This window comes from Mauremys reevesii, unplaced genomic scaffold, assembly GCF_016161935.1.
Source record: "Mauremys reevesii isolate NIE-2019 unplaced genomic scaffold, ASM1616193v1 Contig83, whole genome shotgun sequence".
Classification (NCBI taxonomy): domain Eukaryota; kingdom Metazoa; phylum Chordata; order Testudines; family Geoemydidae; genus Mauremys; species Mauremys reevesii.
Window position 1 is genome coordinate 261,232 of NW_024100899.1, and position 23,089 is coordinate 284,320.

The window sequence follows — 23,089 nt, forward strand, 5'->3', positions numbered from 1 at the left end:
GAGCGAGATTGTTAGTCACAGGTCAGTGGGTGGGTTTATGGAAATACTGGACTCTTGGACAGGAGCGGGGGCAGGGGGGGCACACGACTTCTGTGGCACATGCACCACCTCTGCAACTAACGTTTGCTACCTCACTCCCTAACAACACACCTTTACCTCAGGACTAAAATACACCATGAAAGAGATCTAACGGCATAAGCTTGGGGTGAGCAACAACAATTTCAAGAGATTCAAAACGGCCTCTGCCTCTGTTTTTCCACACCAGGGACAGCAGAAAGGACATCAGCACCACCTGCAAGACACCAACAAACATCCATTTCTACCTCCCTCCACGAGCGGCCGTTAGGAACCCATACCCCTAAATGGTGAGTACTTTTCAGGAGAGGGTGACGCTCTCAGGCCTCAAATGCCAGGTACAGTTACTCTGTCCTTGATCCAAAATCAACAGGAAAATACACTGGATTACTCCTGCCCCAATAACAAAGAGACTGGGGATATCGCAGCAGCTGAAATGACCGTTTGGACAAGCACTCCCATCATGCAATCCGGGGTGGGTGTAACCATGCAAATGACATCAGCCCCAAAAGGCCTTGACAACACATCACCAACAGATGGCAGGGCAGACTTCATACTGACCCTGCTTCAACTAGATTGTGGCAAAGATTCCAAAACACCGAACGTTAAAACTCACCAAACGCGGGTCAATCCATCCTCATCGTCGTAACCCTCATATGGACAACATACCCTCCTAACTCAGTATCTGTACCTTTTACCCCCCAGTCAGGGCTATTGTAGATTATGTATTCCTTATGCCACCCGATCTTAAACTGAATTTTGCATCCCTTGGGTAAGCTGTACGTTGTTCCCTGAGCACCAGAAACTTCTATGCCGAAACTCTGTACTGTACACTTTTTTTTTCTTTGAACGTCATCTTAATAAAAAGTTGACTTTTGTTCGAGATCCCGGCTCCTGTTCCTTTGCAAGGCGTGTGCGTTTGCTCCGGGTTTTAGTCTGCTAATACAGCGGGGGGGCGATTGAGCCAGAGGCGCTTGCCTGCTGCAGACACGGATCCAAGGCTGAACCTCGTATCCCACAAGCTTGAAAGCTTAACTGAATACTGTTTAAGAAGTGCTCCCATCTGCGGCACTCAGCTACCCAGCTCCCAATGGGGTCCAAACCCCAAATAGATCCCTTTTACCCTGTAGAAGCTGTAAAATCCTGTGACCAGGGCAGCTGCCTAGCAGCCTGCGCATCTGCCTGCCAGCACGAGAGCGCGTAAGGCACTAATCCGGATAGTGGCGGCTAGGTGGCAGGGGGAGGGTGTGAAGAAGCAGCAGAGTGGCGCAGCGGGAGCGTGCTGGGCCCATAACCCAGAGGTCGATGGATCGAAACCATCCTCTGCTACGTGTGCACTTGTTTCTTTTCCCTCTTAGCCTTCAAGCGAGCCAGTGACCAGCAGAGTACCAAGAGCCTAGGCCATGAGGCAAGAGGTGGCTGAGGCGAAGCGGCCTGCCAGGGAGCTCCCCGGCACCTCTGGCTGCCTGGGCTGAAGGCAAGAGGCAGGCCTGGGCGTGGCGAGGGCCTCCTGTCCTGGAATGAGGCTGCAGTGCTTCCTGGTCCCCTTTTCCCACCACCCCGGCAGGCGGCTGCTGCGGGAGAACACGAGGGAGGCTCTGGGGGCGCTAGGCAGCGCTGTGTGTGTGGCTGTCAGGGGAAAGAGCCGAGGCTCCGGACTCGACCTGCCATTGACTCGCGTGGCTCTGCGCGGCCGTCAGCCGGGGCGGGGCGGGCTGCGGACGTGACTCAGACTTGGGCCGCATGGCCGTGCTTTCCTGACGAGGCATGAGGCAGGCCAAGAGCTTTGCACAGCGTACAGGGAAGTGGGAGGGAGGCGTCTTTGAGCCGGCCTGTCTCCTCCGCTTCTCTCTTGCCGCTTGGGCGGAGGCGGGAAGGGAGCAAAATGTTCCCGGCTGAAAGTTTTTGTGCTCGGCCTTGAGGATTAAGCCCGAGCCTCCGGCACGGCTGCTGGCAGATGGGTTTCTGAATGGCATCCGGCCCGTTCTTCAGGCCACCAGCTGAAAGCACTGAGGCCAAGGGGCAGCAAAATGGGACCTTTAAGGCTCCCCCCACAGACCTCTGGGAAGCAGCACAGGATTAGCATCGTCCCTGGGTGGGCTCAAACCACCATCCTTTTAATTAACAGTCAAACACGCTGACCCATTGCGCCACAGAGAGGCAAGGCTGTATTGAGCCCACAAGCTGGGACTCAGCTCAGGGTATGGTATAGCTGCTATAAAATCCAGGTTTTATCCTTGGATTGAACCTGAGTCCCTGACATGGCTGCTCAGAGATGGGCTTTTGTGGCACGGCCCCCACACTCTTCCAGCCAGCAGGTGACCCCACTGTGTCCAGGAGGGAGCCTTCGAGGCGGCAAAAGGGGAACATCACAGCTCCCAGCAGACCTTGAGGAGCCCACGAGGAGCCTTCAGTGGCAGCCCTGGGGGAGCATAAACTCCTCCTCCTTTCCATTAACAGCTGCACTCACTGAGCCATGATACCACAGAGACACCTACCAGCAGCTGTTTGCAGGGGCCGCTGCCCGGCACCCTGCAGCGCTTCCTGCCAGTGCCAGAGCTCACCAGGCACTAGCCTGGAGCCAGGGCCGCTAGGCGCTGCTGAAGAAAAGCCAGCAGAGGGACACAGTGGAAGCGTCCTGTGCCCATAACACAGAGGTCGATTAATCAAAACCCTCTTCTGCCAGCACCAGGCCTCCTGCTTCTTACACTGGGCCTGCAAGCGAGGGGGCAGCTGCCCCTGGGCTCCCCTTTGCCAGCTGCCTGCCATCTCCCCGCTGTTCACGCTGGCAAAGCCCCGAGCCAGCCCTGTGTGCCCTGCCTTCCTCTGCCAGCGCTCGCCCTCCGCACCATGGGGAGCTGGGGCCATTGCGGGGTTTGCTGCTTTGTGCTCATGGAAGCAGCCTGTCACATCCCTGGACATGGAGCCATTTGGTGTCCCAGCGGCTCATCATCCTGCAGGGCGCCCTGGGTGCAAGGACTGTGGGCAGCACGAGGCTTCTTCTGTCTATCTCTGGAGTAGCCCCTAGCCACCCTCCCCCCTGCCTGCACACAGCCCCTAGGTACTCCCTGCCTGCGCCCTGACCTACAATCCTGCCTACAAACAGCCCCTAGCTACCCGCCTCCCGGCACCCTGAGCTCCACCCTGCCTGCACACAGCCCCTAGCTACCCTCCTCCCGGCACCCTGAGCTCCACCCTGCCTGCACACAGGCCCTAGCTATCCCCTCCCTGCACCCTGAGCTGACTGAAAGGCTGAAAATGAGACGAGATCAGGTTAAGTCTTTCTAACATATGTCCCCATATGGAAAAAAAGTGCCAGGAGAAGCAGGCAGTCGTAATCATCTCTGTTATTACACAGGGAAGAACAAAAGAGTCAAATGGAGCCTGGAACCCTTAAAAAGAATCCACCCCACCGGGTACAACACTTGTCGCTATCTGCCCCACTGAGAATGTTTTGGGGTCACTCCTTGCCTTTATCAACCCAGGCACCATCCTCAACAGGTGCTCCAGTGGCACAGTTGGTTAGTGCACAGTACTTATAGGACAGTGCTGAGAGGAGCTATGCTGAGGTTGTGAGTTCAAGTCTCACCTGAAGTGCTGGTTTTCATTAACCAAGAGGCATCACCCCCTCATGTGGTCCTGTGGAATGTAGAATTCCAGCCTAGGGGACCCTGAAGAGGGGAGGAGTCAAAAATGCCCCTTCAATTATTACCTCCTCTCAGCTGTGTCTCTGTGTGAAATTGAGGCAGGAAATGAAACACCCAATGCCCTAAGGAATGTGGGTGAAGGACTCGGGCTGAGCAATGATTTAACAGGGATTTGTTTCAATTTATTGGCCTGATTATAACTATGGCTAAAAGCCCCCTGTACCAGGGGCTGCGGACAGGACAGGCAGTTCTGCGCAGAGTGTTCAGAGCTGCCCCGTATCTGCCCTTTCTCTGCCCCGCCCCTGCTCCCAGAATGCACCAGGCCCTGGACTGAACTCTTCCCCTGTGGGCCAAGCTGGTTTCATTTGTCCTATGTTTTGCTAAGGGGGAGAATGGGAACAGGGACACAGACAAGGCTCTGTGGCATCAGGGCTGGGATGGGGACACTGAGGAAGGAAACTGGAATCATTGCTTGCTGGAAGTTCAATCCAATAAACATCTAATTGTTTGCACCTTTGAACTCCACCAGAGAGGTCCTTTGGGGCCATCTGCTTGTCCCAAGTCAGGGTAAAGGAGGAGGGTTGGGCGTGGGGCTAGCAACTCCACCCTGTAAAAATCAGCTTGCTACAGAAACGCCAACAATAGAGTTAACAGAGACTTTTAGCCTAGAAAAAGAAGGGTCTTCAACTCGAAGATGCATGACGCTGGGTGGTGAAAGCCGCGAAGAAGCCACTAAGCCGATCACCCTTCTTACAACCAGGAGGATTACCATCGGCACATGGAACGTGAGGACCATGTACGAGTCAGGAAAGACGGCGCAGGTTGCAGCAGAGATGAGGAGCAACAACCTGACCCTACTAGGCATTAGCGAGACAAGATGGACGCAAGCTGGACAGAGACGACTGTTGACAGGAGAGCTGTTGCCAACCAACATCACCAGACAGGCACTGCAGTGGAACCCCCAAGGCAAGCGGAAAAGAGGCCGCCCAAGAAATACCTGGCGACGCGACCTTCAGGTTGATAGCAAAAAAAATGGGCTATACCTGGAACCAGCTAGAGCGAATGGCCCAGGATAGAAGACTATGGAGATCTGTGGTTGGCGGCCCATACCCCGGTTGGGGTGACGGGCATGAATGAATGAATGTTTGCACCTTTGGGTATTGCTGCTCTGTGTGTACACAAGAAGGACCCCGTAATGGGAGGGTGAAGGGATAAACCCTCTAACACTAACTAACATCTAACACCCATTTGAACCTCTTCTTTTCACACAGTTGCTCATTCTCAGGTTCTGCTTTGTCTCCAGGCAGATCCATTCTCTTTCAGAACAGCCTTGCTGTTTCCCTCTGTTTCACTCACTGAGGTGTCAGAGTAAACACTCCCCTTCCCTCTAGTCTCAGACAAACACTAGTATTAACTGTTGGGTTTAGAAAGCTCTGATGGGGTTTAGAAAGCATTTGTCAAGATGCCATTTCTGGGGGATTGTTCCCAAGATCCAGTATTTTGTGTTCCAACATCTCCCAGCTTCCTAGGTGAAAATAAGGCCAAGGTTTCCTTGCAATATACAGGAAGAAGGTGGTTTTTCACCCCAGATGGGACTTGAACTCACAGTCTCTGACTTAGAAGGCCATTGCCTTATCCATTAGGCCACTGGGGCTCTTATGAAAGACTGGAAAGTCCATCTCCTAAATGCATATTTCTCATATTAACTTGGACGCCAAATACCCTCTTTCTGCACCTTACAGAAATGTCTGCATCCCCCGGCAGCGAGGCTACTGGGCAGGTCGCTTACAGAGCTGAGCACCACCTTTCTGCCAGCCTTCTTTAGAGAAGAAGGCTCTTTCCCCTGACAGCCACACAGCGCTGCCTAGCATCCCGAGAGCCTCCCTCGTGTTCTCCCACAGCAGCCGCCTGCCAGTGTGGGTGGGAAAAGGGACCAGGAAGCACTGTGGCCTCAATCCGGGACAGGAGGCCCTTGCCACGCCCAGGCCTAACTCTTGCCTTCAGCCCAGGCCAGCAGAGGTGCCAGGGAGCTCCCTGGCAGGCCACCGCTTCGCCTCAGCCACCTCTTGCCTTATGGCCTAGGATCTTGGTGCTCTGCTGGTCACCAGCTCGCTGGAAGGCCCAGAGGGAAAAGAAACAAGCACAGAGGTAGCGGAGGATGGCTTTGACCCATAGAATGCTGGGTTATGGGCCCAGCACACTTCCACTGCACCACTCTGCTGGCTCTTCATTCCCCCTTGCCACTATCCAGATTAGTGCCTTATGAGCTCTCACGCTGGCAGGCAGATGCGCAGGCTGTTAGGCAGCTGCCCTGGTCACAGGCTTGTACAGCTTCTACAGGGTAAAAAGGATCTATTTGGGGTTTGGACCCCATTGGGAGCTGGGTAGCTGAGTGCCGGAGACGGGAGCACTTCTTAAACTGTTTTCAGTTAAGCCTTCAGCTTGTGGGGGATGAGGTTCAGACTTGGATCTGTCTGGCTCAATTGGCCCCCTCGCTGTGTTAGCAGACTAAAACCCAGAGCAAACACACACCCCTTGCAGAGAAACAGGAGCCTGGATCTTGAACAAATATCAACATTTTATTAAGATGATGTTCCAAAAAAAAAGAAAAAGGAGTGCATGTCGACAGCCCAGTGCAGGGTGGTGCCAATGGACTGTTTGGATCACGCAGCTCTCACCGTGTGCTCAATGTGGGTAATTCTCTGACCCATGGCAGAGGATATTGGAAGCTGAACATCCAGAGCTTGCAAGATAAAGGAGCAGGGGGGCGAGGCCTGGCGGTGTTGGCAGAACGGGAAAGCATCAGAGGGTTCTATGGCAACCAGGGGGATTGGTGGGAGTTGGTGAGGGAGGAGTTGGTGGCTTTGTTCCGGCAGTCGGGCAAACACCGCAACATTAAAGAAACCAACGGTGCCAAGTCCTGCAGCGTCATCTTTGGGATTTCCACAAGAGCATCCAGGCAGGGGAGCCCAGGGCCGCCCGGGGGGGAGGCAAGAGGTGCAATTTGCCCCAGGCCCCGCAGGGGCCCCCACAAGAGTTTTTTGTGGATCCTGGAGCGGGGTCCTTCACTCGCTCCAGGGGCCCCAGAAAACTCTTGTGGGGCCCGGGCACCCGGAGCTTCTTCTGCTCCCGGTCCATTCCGGGACCCGCCGATTAAGTGCCCCGAAGACCCGGCTGCACTTCGGTGGCGGGTTCCGCTTTGGCGGTAATTCGCTGGCAGGGGGCCACCGCCTCGGGTCTTCGGGGCACTTTGGTGGTGGGTCCCGGAGCAGAAGGACCCCCCACTGCTGAATTACCGCCGAAGTGGGGGCCCCCCACCGCCAAAGACCCCAAGCCCCTGGAATCCTCTGGGCGGCCCTGGGGGAGCCAGTCAGCATGTGACTGTACGACTGGATGAAATGACAGCTGGCCGAGTTACAGGAGATGAGGCTGCAGCTGGCCAATATGAGCGGGAGCACCAAGTGAAGGGAGAGGCAGCCTCCTCTGACATTTTTGCAGCCTGCAGGGAATGGAGACAAAGCAGGGGGATGCAGGGACTCAGGGCAGGACCCACGGATGTGATAGTGCAGGACCACAGTCGCTGGAGGAGGAGTGAGAGTCCTGCTAGAGGAAGCGGCTGGTGGGAAGCAATAAGTGCAGAGTGGAAGCCACAGAGAGTCACAGGGGTCTAGGAAATGAAATAGCAGTAGGTCCCATGGTGTAATGGGCAGTACTCAGGACCTGGAATCTGAGTTCAAATCTCAGTGGGACCTCCTGGAGGTACATTGTTTTGCTGCAAAGCCCTGGAGCTCAATGTGTTTGGCTACCTTCTCTCAGGGTGAACTAGAGTGAGTTTTTTTTCCCTCACACTGGGTGACTGATGCCCCCTGGAGATACGTCTTTGGTCTGGCTGGTTCAATGGGCTGGCGGCTATAGGTTGGGGTCCTAGAACTTAACAGTCTGGCTAGAGAGTCCTGTGGGTTCACCATATGGTTGTTTCTCGCTGCTTCACCTGATGCCCACAACTTTGGTCCCTGCAGCTGTCACACGCTTCCTCTTGTCCACATGGCATTTAAAGGAAGGAGTGCCAGGGCCAGGCTTCATAGTCAGGGCTAGGCAGGAGGGAGGAAGAGTCCCAGGCTGGAGCCCAGCACCTCTCCTCCTCTGGGCACCTGGAGCAGAGGCGGCTGGTGCTGACAGCTCCAAGGGAAGCTTAAAAGCCACAGAACAACCGAGGGCAGAGCAAGAGGAGGGGAGAACCATGCCTATGCGTGGCCAGCAGACAGCCACAGAGACACCCGGCCAGCCTGCTCCCTGCCATGCCGAACCCCCACTGAAGGCCACCCACAGACCAGCATTCGTTCTGCGGCCGGCCAGCATCACAAGGTGGTTGGAAAGCAGGTGGGGCCTCTGACCGTTCACACTCAAGGGCTCCTTTTGTCAGTGGGGCAGGAGATATTTCCCCCAAGAGGCTTTTTTCCCAGCTGCTGAGAAGCACAGAAGTACCCGGTCTTTGCTCTTGCGGTGAAAGGGGTTAATACGTTTAGGCAGCCTGGCTAGCTCAGCTGGCAGCACCTCTGGCTCTTACTCTGAAGGTTGAAGTTACAATTCCCTGTTTGGGTGCTTGGGGCTCCTCTTCAACAATACAACACACAGTCTGCGTAAGCCCCCACCCAGTAACCTGGGGAAACTAACCCTGGCCACTGGGTGCCTCTAAGGCCTGGTCTACACTAAGAAGCGGGGTCGAACTAGGGTACGCAAATTCAGCTACGTGAATAGCGTAGCTGAATTTGAAGTACCCTAGTTCAAACTACTCACCCGTCCAGACGCCGCAGGATTGAAGTCCGCGGCTCCAAGGTTGACTCCACCACCGCCGTTCACGGTGGTGGAGTTCCGGAGTCGACCGGAGCACGTGGGGAGTTCGAACTATCGCGTCTAGATTAGACGCGATAGTTCAAACTCCGAGAAGTCGAACTCTCCGCGTCGACCCGCATGGTAAGTGTAGACCTATCCTAAGAGGCGATACTTTCCCCATTCACAACCACTGAGTGTAGAAAAGAAACTGTAAGAAAAACGAGGAAAATCACCTTGTATTAACTTGGGAAAATACCACAATCAGGATTCATAACACAACACTATGAGCAAAACACCCGCGCACTGGGCAGTGGCCTTTTGCCTCGGGCTCCTAAATCCAGACCCCAGAAGCTCTGTGGATGTGCCCTCCCTTCACTGCACCTCACCCACAGCTGCTGCCCTGGGTCAATGAAAACCCAGAGTTCACCTCTCACCTCCCGGGGAAAGCCCTTTCTCCCGCCGCTGTCTGGCCACATTGCCGGCCACTTGCCGCTCCCCTGTCACCGCTCTGCTGGCCACCCTCTCCTCTGGGACATCTTGTGGTCCCACCAGGAGCGGAACAGGCTCCCTAAAAGGAGCGGCCACCAGAGCCCAAACAGTAGCCCCATCCCTTCCATTCAACACCACGCCCCTGCCCCACCCCTTCTCCCGAAGGTCCCGCTCCTACGCTGCCTCTTCTGCACAAGACCCTGCCTCCTGCTCACTGCTCTGCACCCTCTCCCATTTTTAAAAGCCCTGGGGTGTTGTTCCCCCCTGTTCAGGCACCCCTGGGGCCCTGCACTTCACACAGCTCTCCCTGATTTCAGCTGTTAGTGAGGGAGCCTCACTGCTAGCGCAGACTGGGCAGTTTCTTGCATGAGAGACACTGTCCCAAAGCAGGACTAATGCTTAGAGCTGGTTATCAGTGATTTCAGCTCTGTTGGTCTGCAGCAAGACTCTCCATTGAATCTTAATCAGCTCTGTTATTACACAGGGAAGAACAAAAGGGTCAAATGGGGCCTGGAATCCTTAAGAAGAATCCACCTCACCAAGTACAACACTTGTTGCTACCTGCTCTCAGCCCCACTGAGAATGTTTTGGGGTCACTCCTTGGCTGTATCAACCTAGGGGTCTCAGAGAATGATAACTAGCAGGTGCTCCAGTGGCGCAATTGGTTAGCGCACCTTACTTATAGGGCAGTACTGAGAGGAGCTATGCTGAGGTTGTGAGTTCAAGCCTCACCTGGAGCACTGGTTTTCATTAGCCAAGTGGCTTCACCCCCTTATTTGGCCCTGTGGAAGGTAGAATTCCAGCCCAGGGGACACTGAGGAAGGGAAGAGTCAAAAACACCCCCTTCACCTATTACCTGCTCTCCAGAGCACAGGTCAGAACCTGCAATCCTTTCTTCCCGCCCCCACCCCAGCCCCTGTGCCAGGATCCCTCAAGCAGAGCCTGGAGTCCTGCCCATCCTTGACCCCTGAGCCTGGAGGGAGAGGAGCAAGGAGCCATTGTTAGAGGGCTTTCCCTTCCCCCGCCCACTTCCCTGGCTCTTGTCATGCAGTCAATAAGCAGCAAAAGACCAGAAGTCGGAAGCACAGACAAAGGGATGTTTACTGGGGTTAGTTTCCAAGCAAGCAGATTCCGAAGCCCTTCACACCAGTCGGGCTTATCTCTATAGACCGACAGAGTCTGTTCCCCAGTGTCCCCCTTCCCAGCTCTGACACCGCAGTTCTTACAGTCTAGGCCTGTACAGGCAGCCTGAATATCTCTATTCTAACAGCCATCGGTCCCTGTGGAAAAATGATCTATTCAGGGTTGTCCCTAGACATTTTGGTGCCCTACACGGCACCCCTGTCCCCTAGCCCGAGCTGGCAGAGTGGAGCGGGCTGGGGCCAGGTCACTCCACTTCCCGCCGCCCGGTAATTGCAGGGCAGGCCTGACCCCACATCATGGGGTGGCGGGAAGTGGAGTGATCCGGCCCCAGCCTCCTGCACTCTGCTCCCAGCCTTGGAACATGGGGGGTGGGGGAAAAACACCCCCCAGCACTCACCAGTGGTGTGGCTGGGAGCTGGTGGAGCAGAGCAGGCTGGGGCCAGGTCGTTCCATTTCCCACCGCTCGGTGAGTGCCGGGTGCGCCTGATCCCTCCTGCCGTCCACCGGGATGTAGCTCAGGGGAAGGAGCGGAGTGGGGGGTGGATGGAGTGGAGCGGGGGGGGGAAGAGGGGGTGGGGGCAGACCAGGGTGGGGGCTGTGGGAAGAGGTGGAGCAGGGGCAGGGGCAGCTTTCCTGGCTGGCTCAGCCAGCCGGGGGATCGAGTTCGCCGCTGGAGTACCCAGCTGCGTGGGGCACTGGGAAATTTGGGGCAATTTGGTGCCTCCACATCCCTTAACCAGGCAGTGTCCCTGTGGTGTGGGCTGTCTGCATAGGTCCTTTCTCAATCTTTCTCACCCTCTTGTCTTGAGTCTCCTGTGTCTCTGCTTTCTAAGCACAGACTAACTCTGGCTGTTCAGAGGAGGGGAGGACCATGCCTATGCGTGGCCAGCAGACAGCGACAAAGACCCCCAGCCAGCCTGCTCCCCGCCATGCCAAACACCCACTGAAGGCCACCCACAGACCAGCATGCGGGGGCGGCTGCTGATGCTCTATGGCCAACATCAGAAGATGGTAGGAAAGCAGGGCCAGCCCCCCTGGTGGGGCCTCTTACCGTTCCCACTCCAGGTGCTCACTTTGGCAGTGGGGCAGGAGATTTTACCCCAAGAGGCTTTTCCCCAGCTGGCGAGAAGCAGAGAAACACCCAGGCTCCCAAGGTGCTATGTAGCAACCCCCCTCCAGCACAGGGACAGGCGCACACTTGGAAGAGGGAAACTGCTCCACACTCTAGCCTGGGCAGCTGCCCATTTTCTTTGGCAAGTCAGGAATGGCAAAGGCGAGACTGGAAGCACCTGGGGCTCATGCCCCAGCCTTTGTGACGCCCAACCCCCAACTCCTTCCCGGGGCTCTAGCTGAAGCCAGAGCATTGGCCTGAGCGGCCAAGAAGAGGTTCCAGCCCTGAAGGGAGCAGGACGTTCAGCCCAAAGGTAAAACTGGACAAGCACAACCACGAAGGGACTCGCACCCTCAATCGCCTGATCCGAAGTCAGACGCCTTATCCGTTAGGCCACATGATCACATAATTAAAAAAAAACCTCTCCAAGTACTTCTTTAGAGAAGATGGACACTGTGTTTCTCAGACTCAGGTCATCTACTGAAGGGGGTTGAGACTGTCTGGGCACAAGAAGTCGAGTTCCCAGCGGGGTGTGAGACTTAATTCTATGGAGCCAGGTGCAGGGCTTTGGCAGGGAGGCTCAGGCATGGGGGATTGGGGTGCAGCAGATGGACCGGCTGTCTAGGTGGGGAGATTTAGTCACACGAGGCACAGAAGGGAGGAGAAGGAGGAATCCTGCTGATGGTCAGTGGCTGTGCAGAAAAAAGGGTGTTGATTCCCCCATCCTAAATGGGCTGGTTGGCTTGACCCTTCTCCCCTCTGCAGAGCATGGTGGGGACTGCAGCTCACCCCTTGTGGGGCAGGAGGTCACAGGTTCAGGGCACTGGGCTCCGATGCACCTGGAAGGCAGCTCCGGTGGAGTGGGGCAGGGCAGGGCCTGTGGTTTACGTTCTGCGTTGCCTGGTGTTGGGCCATTGCACAATCCCCAGCCACACAGCACAGCACACCCCGAGAGGCGGTGGGGGGCCAAGCAGACGATCCAGCACGAGGGGGGTGAGGATGTGTGGTTGGGGGGAGGAAAGGCCTTGGGCTGCACTGGGGGAGCGCAGAGCAGGGGTGACACCCCAGAAACCTGCAGCAAAGGGATGGACAGGTGGGCTGAGTGGATAGAAGAGGCAGCGAGCCTAAAAGGGGACTGGGGTCTAGTGGTCAGAGCAGGGAGGGGGGCTGGGCACCAGGACCTCTGGGTTCTATCCCTGGCTCTGGGAGCAGAGGTGGGTCTAGAGGTGAGAGCAAGGGGACTGGGAGCCAGGACTCCTGGGTTCCATAGTAGTGGCTGCTTTTTCCTGTGTCTCCCTCCCTACAGATCCCAGCCCAGCCCCCTAGCAGAATCTGACTGGGGGGGGTCGCCCTGCCACTCCAGACTCGTGATTTGAACCCCTCCCCCCATGGGCTCTGACATCACGGAATCTCCTCCCCCCCCCAAGACAGAAAGTAGGAGCCCCTCCCCGCATGCGGAGGAAGCTAGTGAATTTCTTGGGGGTCTCTGGCGGAGGTGACAGCACCCACCAGACACCCACTCATGGTTGCAAGGAGACCCTCCTGCACAGCCCCCTGCTACGAGGGGCCAGGGGCACCCAGCCAGGGTCAGGAGGTGAGATGGGGTCGCAGTGGCAGGAAGGGTGCAGAGCTGGGGGTGGTGCCAGGTCTGGTGCTGGCTACATGGGGAAAAACCACACTGCTCCCCCGCAACACACACACACACACACACACACCCCTCGCTCCTGGTGTTGGAGGGGAACAGGTGAAAGGACAAAAGAAGCAAGAGACAAAGAGAAAGGAGGCGAGGGATGGATGGAGGAAAAGGTGAAACAAAAAGGACAAACCCTAATGTCCCCACTGATTCTAAGGGACAAAATCCCAGGTGCAGAATAAAATTCTGCCTCCTTAAGCTCGTGGTTTCCATGCCTAGAATTCAACGGTCACCAGATGGATCAGACTGAACAGGTTTCAAACCTCGAGGAGGCTCTTACCTTCTAAACAGGGATGGCTGTTTTCTAGTAAAATCAGGAAAAGGGAAGGAGAAAACTCTAAAGAGGTTCCTCCTGGTGCTCACGTCCGTGAACCCGAATACTCTCTCAGTCCTCAAAGAGAGACCTGGAGAAGGAGACTTGCTGAAGCAAAGCCACAGGGGTCTCTGAGGTTTCCCTGACCCCTCGCCCCTGTCCTGCCTGGCTGATGTCAGCATCTCTCTGTGAGGTCACCACCTCCCCACCACCTTTGACCAATAGTCTGAGGTCCTGCAAAAAGCCTTTGTGATGTCACTGCCACACCCCTCCCTTGCTGTGCTAATGTCCTGCCCCTGGCCAGGCACTTTGGAGGTTTGAGCTACTCCCTGTGGATCACCCCACTCAAGGAGCGTTCGTTCTAGGAAGCAAGCCGGTTAGAGAGGAAAACATCAGACGCTGCTCCCAATGCTACACTCAATATTTCAGAAATTAGTCGCCTTTATGGCCAGAAGAGACCATTAGAGCATCTATTCTGCCCCCCTGCATATCACAGGTCTCTGTATGACACAAGAGCTACTTTTGGGGCAAACACATTCCAGAAAGGCATCTAGTCTTCATTAAATGACATCAGGAGATGGAGAATCCACCACTTTCCTTGGTAGCTTGTTCCTGTGGTGAATCATCCTCGCTGTTGAATATTTGTGCCTTAGTTGTAATATGAATTTGTCTCTTTTCACCTTCCAGCCATTGGGTCTTGTTATGCCTTTCTCTGCTGGATTAAAGAGCCCTTTAATACTCAATCTTTTCTCTCCATTAAGGCACTTCAACACTTCATTGAAGTCACCTGCCAATCTTCTTTTGATAAGCTAAACAGGTTGAGCTCTTTCAATAGCTCACTAGAAGGCATTTTTCTCCAGCCCTCAGAACATTTGGTGGCTCTTTGCTGCCCCAGCTCCAGTTTCACAACATCTTTTTCAAATGAGGACACCAGAACTGGAGGCAGTATTCCAGCATCAGTCTCACTGATGCTGTGTCACCTCCTGTGACGTTATTGACATAATCTGTAACTGTATAGATCACCGTTGCGACCACTGTTCTATATTTGCAGCCAATATGGTAGAAAGGTTGTCGTGTAAGGGGTCTATGGAGAGGTTCTGATTGGCTGATTATAATTATGGAACAATGGGATAGAGAAACCTGCATCACTGAAAGTACAGCCATGAAGAAACCACACATCAGCCTTGCCTAGCTGGCAAGAATCAAACCTCCACAGAAAAACCCCTATGGTGTCAGCCCAGCTCCCTAAACCCTCAGCCACCACCGCTTAACACAGGGGCCTTTCTACACTATGGCTCTGTTCTCACTGAAGGGTCATTTCCAATTGCTCAGACCAGCTTCCCCAGCACACTCACTGCTGTGCAGCTCTGTACGTGTGGCCATGGCTGAACAGCAAGAATTCCTGCCCATTTCCCTACTGGCTGGAGCATGGCTAGAGTGTGTTTGTGGTTAATGATGCTGCTGTAGATTGTTCATTCCCTGCCTTGACAATTCAGACAGTCCCTTTTCCCGTCGTATCACCAGCACCTCTGTGAGTCCAATAGCAGGGCAGGTTTTTTCTGGGCACTGAGATTTTTCAGGGAGTTGGTGGCTCCTTTCTTTCCTCACCCTGGAGTAACCTCAGCTTTTTATTCCATCCTTGATGACTCATGGAATAACAACAGCAGCATGAAGAGGAGAGAAAATATCTGACTGCCGGGGGCCGGGGGGTGAAGGTGGACTCGTCCCCTCTGTCTGACCATTGCCATTGCAGGAGAGAAGGTTTCAATGGAATCGAATGCCCTGGCTCAGACAAGAGACACAGGGAGGCTTTGCTGTTCGTGGATCCATGCAAAGGAAATTGTGTTTCTGTGTGAAAATGGGGAGGGAAATGAAACACCCACATGGTGGTGCCTAAGGCAGAAGGGACCCCTATAGGATTAGAACAGGACACGTTCTCAAGCAGCATGTTTCTTACTTTGCCCATCTGTCAGTTTTGATTATTATCGATGGAAATATTTTGCCATTGGGTCGTGTGTTTCCACAGAAATTGACATTTACCAACAAATACGTAATTCTTCCAGTCCTGCTGAGTCTGCCGGTGGTGAGTTTAGAAGGACAGAGTCACTCCTCCCACTCCCCATGCCAGGCCTGTGCTCTCCAGAGTGTCAACTTCCCACACAGCTGGGATTCTTCCCTGATCTCCCCTCAGACCTCTGCCCTCCACCCCCACTTCTGGGATCCTCCCAACACTGTCCAACTCCCTGCTGGCCAGTTCCCTTCCCATTCTTTTCATTTCCTGCCTCCTCTGAGCAAAAGCTCTGGACTGTTCCCACACTGGGAATTGAATCCAGGCTGCCTGCATGAAAACACCAATAATCCTGGCCACTAGACCATATGGGACTTGCACAAACAACAATCCATTTACACATTCACTAACACATTCATGGGTGGCAAGTTTGTAGAAATTTTGGTGGTGCCCAGAACCTGCCCCCCAACTCCGCCCCCCCAAACTCCGCCCCCACCTGCCTAAGGCTCTGGTGGGGAGGGAGGTCTAGGTGCAGATCCTGGGCTGGGGATTAGGGTGCAGGAGGGGTGCAGGGTGCAGGCTTTGGGATGGAGTTTGGGTGCAGGCTCTGGGCTGGGGCAGGGGTGAGTGTGCAGGAGGGTGAAGGGTGCAGGCTTTGGGACGGAGTTTGGGTGCAGGTTCTGGGCTGGGGTGGGGGTGTAGGAAGGGGAGGGTGCATGCTCTGGGAAGGGTGCATGCTCTGGGAGGAGTTTGGGGATAGGAGGGAGTGCAGGGGTGAGGGCTGTGGGGCTGAGGATGAGGGGTTCATGATGCAGGAGGGCTCAGGGAAGAGGGTTGGGGTGTGGGGTGAGGGCTGTGGGGCTGAGGGGTTCATGATGGGGGGGCGCTCAGGGCTGTGGCTGAGGATTAGGGTGTGGGGGGACGAGGGCTCTGTCTGGGGCTGAGGATCAGGGTGCGGGGGGATGAGGGCTCAGGGCTGGGGCTGAGGATTAGGGTGCAGGGGGATGAGGGCTCTGGCTGGGGCTGAGGATCAGGGTGCGGGGGGATGAGGGCTCAGGGCTGGGGCTGAGGATTAGGGTGCAGGGGGATGAGGGCTCTGGCTGGGGCTGAGGATCAGGGTGTGGGGGGATGAGGGCTCTGGCTGGGGATGAGGATCAGGGTGCGGGGGGAGCAGAACCAGGGCTATGGCTGATCTATGGGGCACCAGGTGAGTGGCAGAGGCTTCAGGTGCTGAGAGTTTGCCTGACACCTCAGGGACACAGTGTGAGGGGGTGTCCCAGGGATCTCTGTGAAAGGAGCAGAACAGAATTTACTTGGGGTGGGGAGAGAATTGAGAGTGTCTCAGGGGGTTGTACAGAGGTATTGCCCGGGTGAGAGACTGGCTAAAACACAGGCCTCGCTGTGAGCAGGATTTGAACCTGCGCAGGGGAACCCTATTGGAGTTTGACTCCAACGCCTTAACCACTCAGCCATCAGCACAAAACTGCCCCAATGCCAGAGAAACTGGTAAAGAATCCCAATGTCCAGGCATGAAGTCATCTGAACTACAGAATTCCCACCGCAAACCTGGCTCCCAAAGCACAGGGGGGATTTGGGTTCGTTCTCTTTGCTTAGCCATGTGCAGTCGCACAGAGAGCGCGTTTAACAGTCTCCCCTCCCACAGAGCGGGAAGGGGAAATGATTCTCAACTTGAAGCCTGATGTAGGGTGACCAGACTTCCCAATTTTAACGGGACTGTCCCGATATTTGCTTGTTTGTCCCACGTCCCGACTGATGTTTGGTCAGGACACTGGACAAACAAACAATTTTGCTCTCTGCTCCGGCACACAGGCAGAGCCCGGAGGGACACTCGCCCCCCCAACTCCGCCCCCTCCTTCCCCCATTGGATCCCTCCCCAAATCCCCGCCCTGGCCCTGCCTCTTCCCCAAGCAGGCGGCATCCTCCTCCCTCCCAGGTTTGCACACGGGCCATGGCCAGGAGCACAGCATGGAGGCTGCTCCAGCCCTGGAGCCTGCGGGGCAGCGCAGTGGGGCTGGGGGCAGTGGGGAGTGGGCAGGACCCATGTGGGTGGGGGGCAGAGACACACGTGGGGCAGACACGCTTCTGCCAGGAGGGCCCGGGCCCGGCTGCCTGGTTCGCCCCTTGCCCGGGAGCTGCAGGAGGGACCTGGAGTGCGGCTCGGCTGCAGAGCTCGGAGCCCAGGCTGGGCCCAGGAGCGAGGGGACAGGGGAGCTGGGGGTGTATCAGGGGTCGGAGCTGAGACTTGGGTGGAGACGGGGCTGTGCCACTGCCGCCTGGCGGGGGAGGCGGGAGCCTCCGGCTTTTTTTTTTTTTGCTCTGCCCCCGCGTCCCGATATTTCATCTTTGACATCTGGTCACCCCAGCCTGATGTGAATGAGGATGTCTGGACCAAGGGGGCAGGGACTGGCCTTTGCTAGAGAAACCACTGTCAAGTGTTAGCCAATTAGGACAAGTCAGCAAATAAGAACAACCTCAGGTCTCAGTAACTGCTGCAGGTAGCAAAGTCCTACAGGGAGCAGTTTCTGGCACTACACCTGCGCAGCTCTGCTCCCCGGCTCTTCTCGGGCTCCTGCTCTCTCCTTAGCTCTGCCCCACTCTGGCCCAGGCAGGGCCAGCTCCCACGGAGGATGGGACCCCCTGGCCTGGTGACTCCCTCATTACACTGCCTGGCCTGTCAGTGCAGCTAACTTGGAGCTTTGGCCTCTCCCCATTGCCCAGGGGACTGTCAGTCTCAGGGTCCTGATTTCCCATTGGCCCTTCCCCCTTCTATTGGGACTGGGAACTAGCCAACCAAAAACCCCACTAAGTTTTAGTAAGGGGCCAACAGTCCCTTACATGAGCCAGTCCAGTGAGGGTCACCAATGTGCAGAGAAAGCAGCACAAGCTGGTCCCATGGTGTAACAGGCAGCACTCAGGACTCTGAATCTTGCAATCTGAGTTCAAATCTCAGTGGGACCTTGTGTTGGCTTGTGGTAAAGCTCCCAGTGCTCAACTTCCTTGTCTCCAGCTGTCTAAGAGCCAATCTTTCCCCTCCTGCTGTGTGACTTGCCCACTGGAGCTAGGTCTTGGGTGGTGAATGGCCAAAATTGGTTGGGGCTCTAGAACTTGTGACCCTGATTCCTGTGGTTGGGATTCTTGCTGCTTCACATGAGGCCCACTGTTGCGTCTCGGTGCCTCTCAAGCGGGCATGAACAAAGCTCTTCAGTCAGTATGATTGGCAGCTAAGTCATTTATTTCTCTCCAGCATATTTCATTTATACAATTAATGCAGGCAATCAAGCAATTGCTAATTGGTTAATAAGGTACAGACAAGCACAGCTATAACTTCATTGGCTATTTAACATCCTGGCCAACCCTTTAATTTATTATCCTGTTATTGCCTCCCAGCAGATAAGAACGAGTCTCATCCTTGAGACTTGCATGTCAGTTTCCCACACTCTTATGCAAAACAATCCGACACTTCCCCCCTTTTCTCATAATAAAAAAAAAGGAAGGCACAGCAAAACATTTTCAACTTATAGCATCACATTACTACAATCTATTACACAGCAAAACTAAAAGCAAATCTAAACACCAGCTGCCTAACTAAACCGTAACAATATCTTCCGCAATGCCCTAATTTTACCTATACATCCCTCCTCCAGGTAACGCAAGTGGCCCAAGGGGCCAGGAGGGTTCTGCCAATATGCAAACACCCACAAAGCAGGTTTCCAATAAGGGCTTCCACTGCAGCAACATGGGGCAGCAAGCAGAAGGCCATTGTATTTATGGCACTCTGTGCCAAAATCAGCCAAGGCCGGACCCACTTCGCCGGAATCCACCTGGCTTACTGTCTTCCCATTTCCCATGCACCGTATCTGATCCAGTTAGGCCACCTGGCCTTTGCCTCGCTCTGGCAGTTCCCTACTTTCTCATAACAACATTATCTCATCCCTCTGTTCTCGTAATCACGCAGCTGTAATTTTCCACCAAGGCAGCATAGGGAAATTCTCCCCTCTATTCCAAAAACACATAAAAAATTAACAATAACCAATTAAGCAAAACAAAACTAAAAGCCAAATAATGCTTCCTCAATCTATAAGGCTTATCCATAACCATGCAATTCATAACATACAACACCAACATCATCAAACAAAACAAACATAAATACACAAAAATTAAACACATAAATGGTGTAAATTCTGCAGGGTTCCCCCAATCTCTATTGCACACCAAATCATGACAAATTTCTATTACCAATCCATCCCTCATGTGTCAGGTGATCAAACTGACACTGAGGGGGGGGGGGTCCTAGCAGGAAAAACACAACATAAACCACATACACATTTTAACAACATCACAATTCTTTCTGGCCAGAAACACATATCACAAACAAACATAAAACATAAAACATAAATTTAAACTCTATAAATAATTACATGGTACATTAAATGCTACACAGCTAACACCAATTTTCTTCAATATCTAAAAAACAAAACAAAACTACCCCTACTGGGCAATTAATCATCATTTAAAATATACCAAAACACTATATAACTAGCAGGCAAAACAGGGAAATTACTTCATCAGGTAAATCATTTACATTAATACAATTGCTTCCTAGCTTACTCCTAAAATTCAAAGCTAATCACAGCTTAAAAATTTCTTACTATTAGCTTCTAATTATAAACACTAAAAAAAATCACCACTTATATGCCCGTAGCCTAATACAATTACAATTACATAGCACAATATACAATCTTCAATTAATGCAACAAAATTATTTATGGCCAAACAATTACAAACTAATTTCTTTGCCTACATGTATTTACAAAAATTTCAAAACACCAAAAACTTTTCTTTTAGCATTTTACAAAATTCAGCTATTATTCCCTTTAGCAACCACAGAGTTAACTTTTTACTCTGCCTAACATTACTCGCTTGTAGTTAATTACCTTTTCTATCAACTACACCCTCAAGATTATCAACCAGTTTTCCAAGCTTGTTGTCTGTTGCCCGCCGCCTGGGCCCGATCCTGTTTTCCTTTCCAAATACGCTGTCTATTATAATATAGGCCACATCTAATATCAAGCAGTCTACAACGGCCAATAATCAGCACATAACACAAAATTAACAAAAAATCTAAATAGACTAACAAAGGCACTTTACATAAAAATTCTTAGGGTCACATAAATTTAAAGCCATTCTCCCAAATTACCTAAATTTATGCCTAAATAACACACAACTCCCCCCTTGAGAATACTCAACAAACCCTTTGGCTGAGTTTTCTCAAACTTTAAAAACAAAAGACAATCAAACTCTAAAAAACTGGGGTTAGTAATGGGGGGGGGTAATATCATTACAATCCAATTAGGGAGGGCAATATATGCTAAAAATTTTATCCAAAACACAGGGCGCAGCCTGTAGAATAAATCCCAAAATCCAATTAACATCACATTTCTCAGCAGGAGTCCCAAATTTCTTCCTGCCAGTGCACAATTCTTTGTTTCTTCACCAGGGTCAGTTCTCAATATCTTTTTAGTCAGGAATTTCTGGACTTTGGCAATATCAACAACGTAAATGTTTTTTCTTCTTTTCCACCACCATCGTGGTTCAGCTTCTACGGGGGAAATAATCAGGACGTGGGGGCCGCAGCGGACAAGGGAAAAATTAGCCAGCACGTTACCTTGTCCTTTTTTCCTGCTATTTAAAAGCACAATGAAACTAAAAAATAATTAGGCCAATCATCAGTAGGAAAATTCTCCTGATGTGAAGGGGTCTTTTGCAATAAAATCATGGATCCAGGCAATCAATCTCCTGGTTGCAAAAATGGCAGGGCTGCTAGGATCTTTGGGCAGCTCTTCCATACCTGTGAAAGGAGACAGCTAACACATTCCGTTAGTGCCTGGCAGGATTTTGCAGCTCTCATTAACTTTTTTGGGCCCAGTCAAGCTCTCTTTAGTCTGGGCTGTTCGCCAAGTCTTAGCTGTCCTTGACTGGGGCGAGAAAAGAATGAGCTTTTCTTCGGTTAAATCATCCTGTTCCTTTTCTTTCCCTGCTTGGCTTCTTTTAAACTGTAAATCCTGTGTCAGAACACCCAGCTGTTGCTGCTCATACCGGAGAAGCATAACAGTTTTCCCGGCACTGTCCCCGCCTCAAACCAGCCAGCGTGGGACGCCTTCTCCGGGCTGCTGCCAAAACAACTTACTTGCTTGTAGGTCCGAGCGACCTCCGGGGCCACGGCATGAGCCTCTGCCTGCGCCGTGCACTCCAAAGTTTTCCCGTCCAGGGCTCGCTTCCAGCGGAGCACCTCCTCACGAGCCTTTGCCTGCTCATAAGCCTCTGCCTGCACCATGCACTCCAAAGTTTTCCCGTCCAGGGCTCGCTTCCAGCGGAGCACCTCCTCGTCCTGTGCCCGAAGGCCGGTCAGGAGGAGCCTCCCCAACTCCCCCTCTCTTCTTAATGAGTAAATCAGTGCAGCAGGGGAAATTCTTTCCCCCTGTCGGTTCATAATGTGCAATAAAGGCTTCTGTATTTTCTTCCTTGTTTTACTCCATACTTGACTCAGGAAGAAAGCTTCCTTATCGCCCTGAGTCACCGACTCCCAAAGCTCGGAGCGTAGCCGCTCCCAAACAGTTTTATCAAAGACTGTATTTGGTTTAACGAAAAGTCCCCTTCTGTGTCCCCACCGCAGCGGGCGGGATAACATATCAGAGGGGAGCCTTTCTCCCTGCCGCTTCATAATGTGCAATAAAGGCTTCTGTGTTATCTTTTCTTCCGCTGATGCAGCGGTTCCCATATTAGCCGCTCACCTCTGAGCTCAGATGCGCCTCTCCTTTGGACGCCCGGGGGCCGGCCCTTCTCCAGCACTCCCCGCCGCGGCTCTTCCGCCTGGAACAGGCCACCGAGACTAGGCCACCGACACTTTCAGCATTCGATACGAATCACGTCGGATAGGCACTCCCCGCCTCTGGGCTCAGGCTCCTGGCCGTTCGCCTCTGGGCTCAGGCTCCCGACACTATCATGATTCAATACGAATCACGTCGGGGTCACCATTTGTTGCGTCTCGGTGCCTCTCAAGCGGGCATGAACAAAGCTCTTCAGTCAGTATGATTGGCAGCTAAGTCATTTATTTCTCTCCAGCATATTTCATTTATACAATTAATGCAGGCAATCAAGCAATTGCTAATTGGTTAATAAGGTACAGACAAGCACAGCTATAACTTCATTGGCTATTTAACATCCTGGCCAACCCTTTAATTTATTATCCTGTTATTGCCTCCCAGCAGATAAGAACGAGTCTCATCCTTGAGACTTGCATGTCAGTTTCCCACACTCTTATGCAAAACAATCCGACAGCCCACAAGTTTGGCCATTTTGCTTGCAGCCACGTTACCTCTTGTCCACCTGGCACTTGAAGGAAGGAGGGCCAGGGCCAGGCTTCATAGTCAGGGCTAGGCAGGAGGGAGGCAGAGTCCCAGGCTGGAGCCCAGCACCTCTCCTCCTCTGGGCACCTAGAGCAGAGGCAGCTGGTGCTGACAGCTCCAAGGGAAGGCTTAAAAGCTACAGAGCAACCGAGGGCAGGGCCAGAGGAGGAGAGGACCATGCCTATGTGTGGCCAGCAGACGGCCACAAAGACACTCGGTCAGCCTGCTCCCTGGCATGGCAAACCCCTACTGAAGACGTGCTTAATCCACTTGCTGATCAGGAGGAAAACCTGTCAAAATCTGTGTGCGAGGAGAACCCGCTTGGCTCGGAAGGAGCGAGGAAAAAGAGC

At 53.4% G+C, this 23,089-nt stretch overlaps 4 non-coding genes across 4 annotated transcripts; 3 read left to right on the forward strand and 1 right to left on the reverse strand.

Annotated features, from left to right (window-relative positions):
• Nucleotides 1-1,332: 1,332 nt before the first annotated feature.
• Nucleotides 1,333-1,404, forward strand: TRNAM-CAU. The gene has a single exon. It is a non-coding gene; the product is annotated as a tRNA-Met (tRNA).
• A 2,174-nt stretch (nucleotides 1,405-3,578) lies between these two features.
• TRNAI-UAU lies at nucleotides 3,579-3,672 on the forward strand. Its single transcript has 2 exons — nucleotides 3,579-3,616; nucleotides 3,637-3,672. It is a non-coding gene; the product is annotated as a tRNA-Ile (tRNA).
• A 6,018-nt stretch (nucleotides 3,673-9,690) lies between these two features.
• Nucleotides 9,691-9,784, forward strand: TRNAI-UAU. The gene is made up of 2 exons: nucleotides 9,691-9,728; nucleotides 9,749-9,784. It is a non-coding gene; the product is annotated as a tRNA-Ile (tRNA).
• Nucleotides 9,785-16,709: 6,925 nt separating this feature from the next.
• On the reverse strand, nucleotides 16,710-16,789 carry TRNAL-CAA. Its single transcript has one exon. It is a non-coding gene; the product is annotated as a tRNA-Leu (tRNA).
• Nucleotides 16,790-23,089: the final 6,300 nt, after the last annotated feature.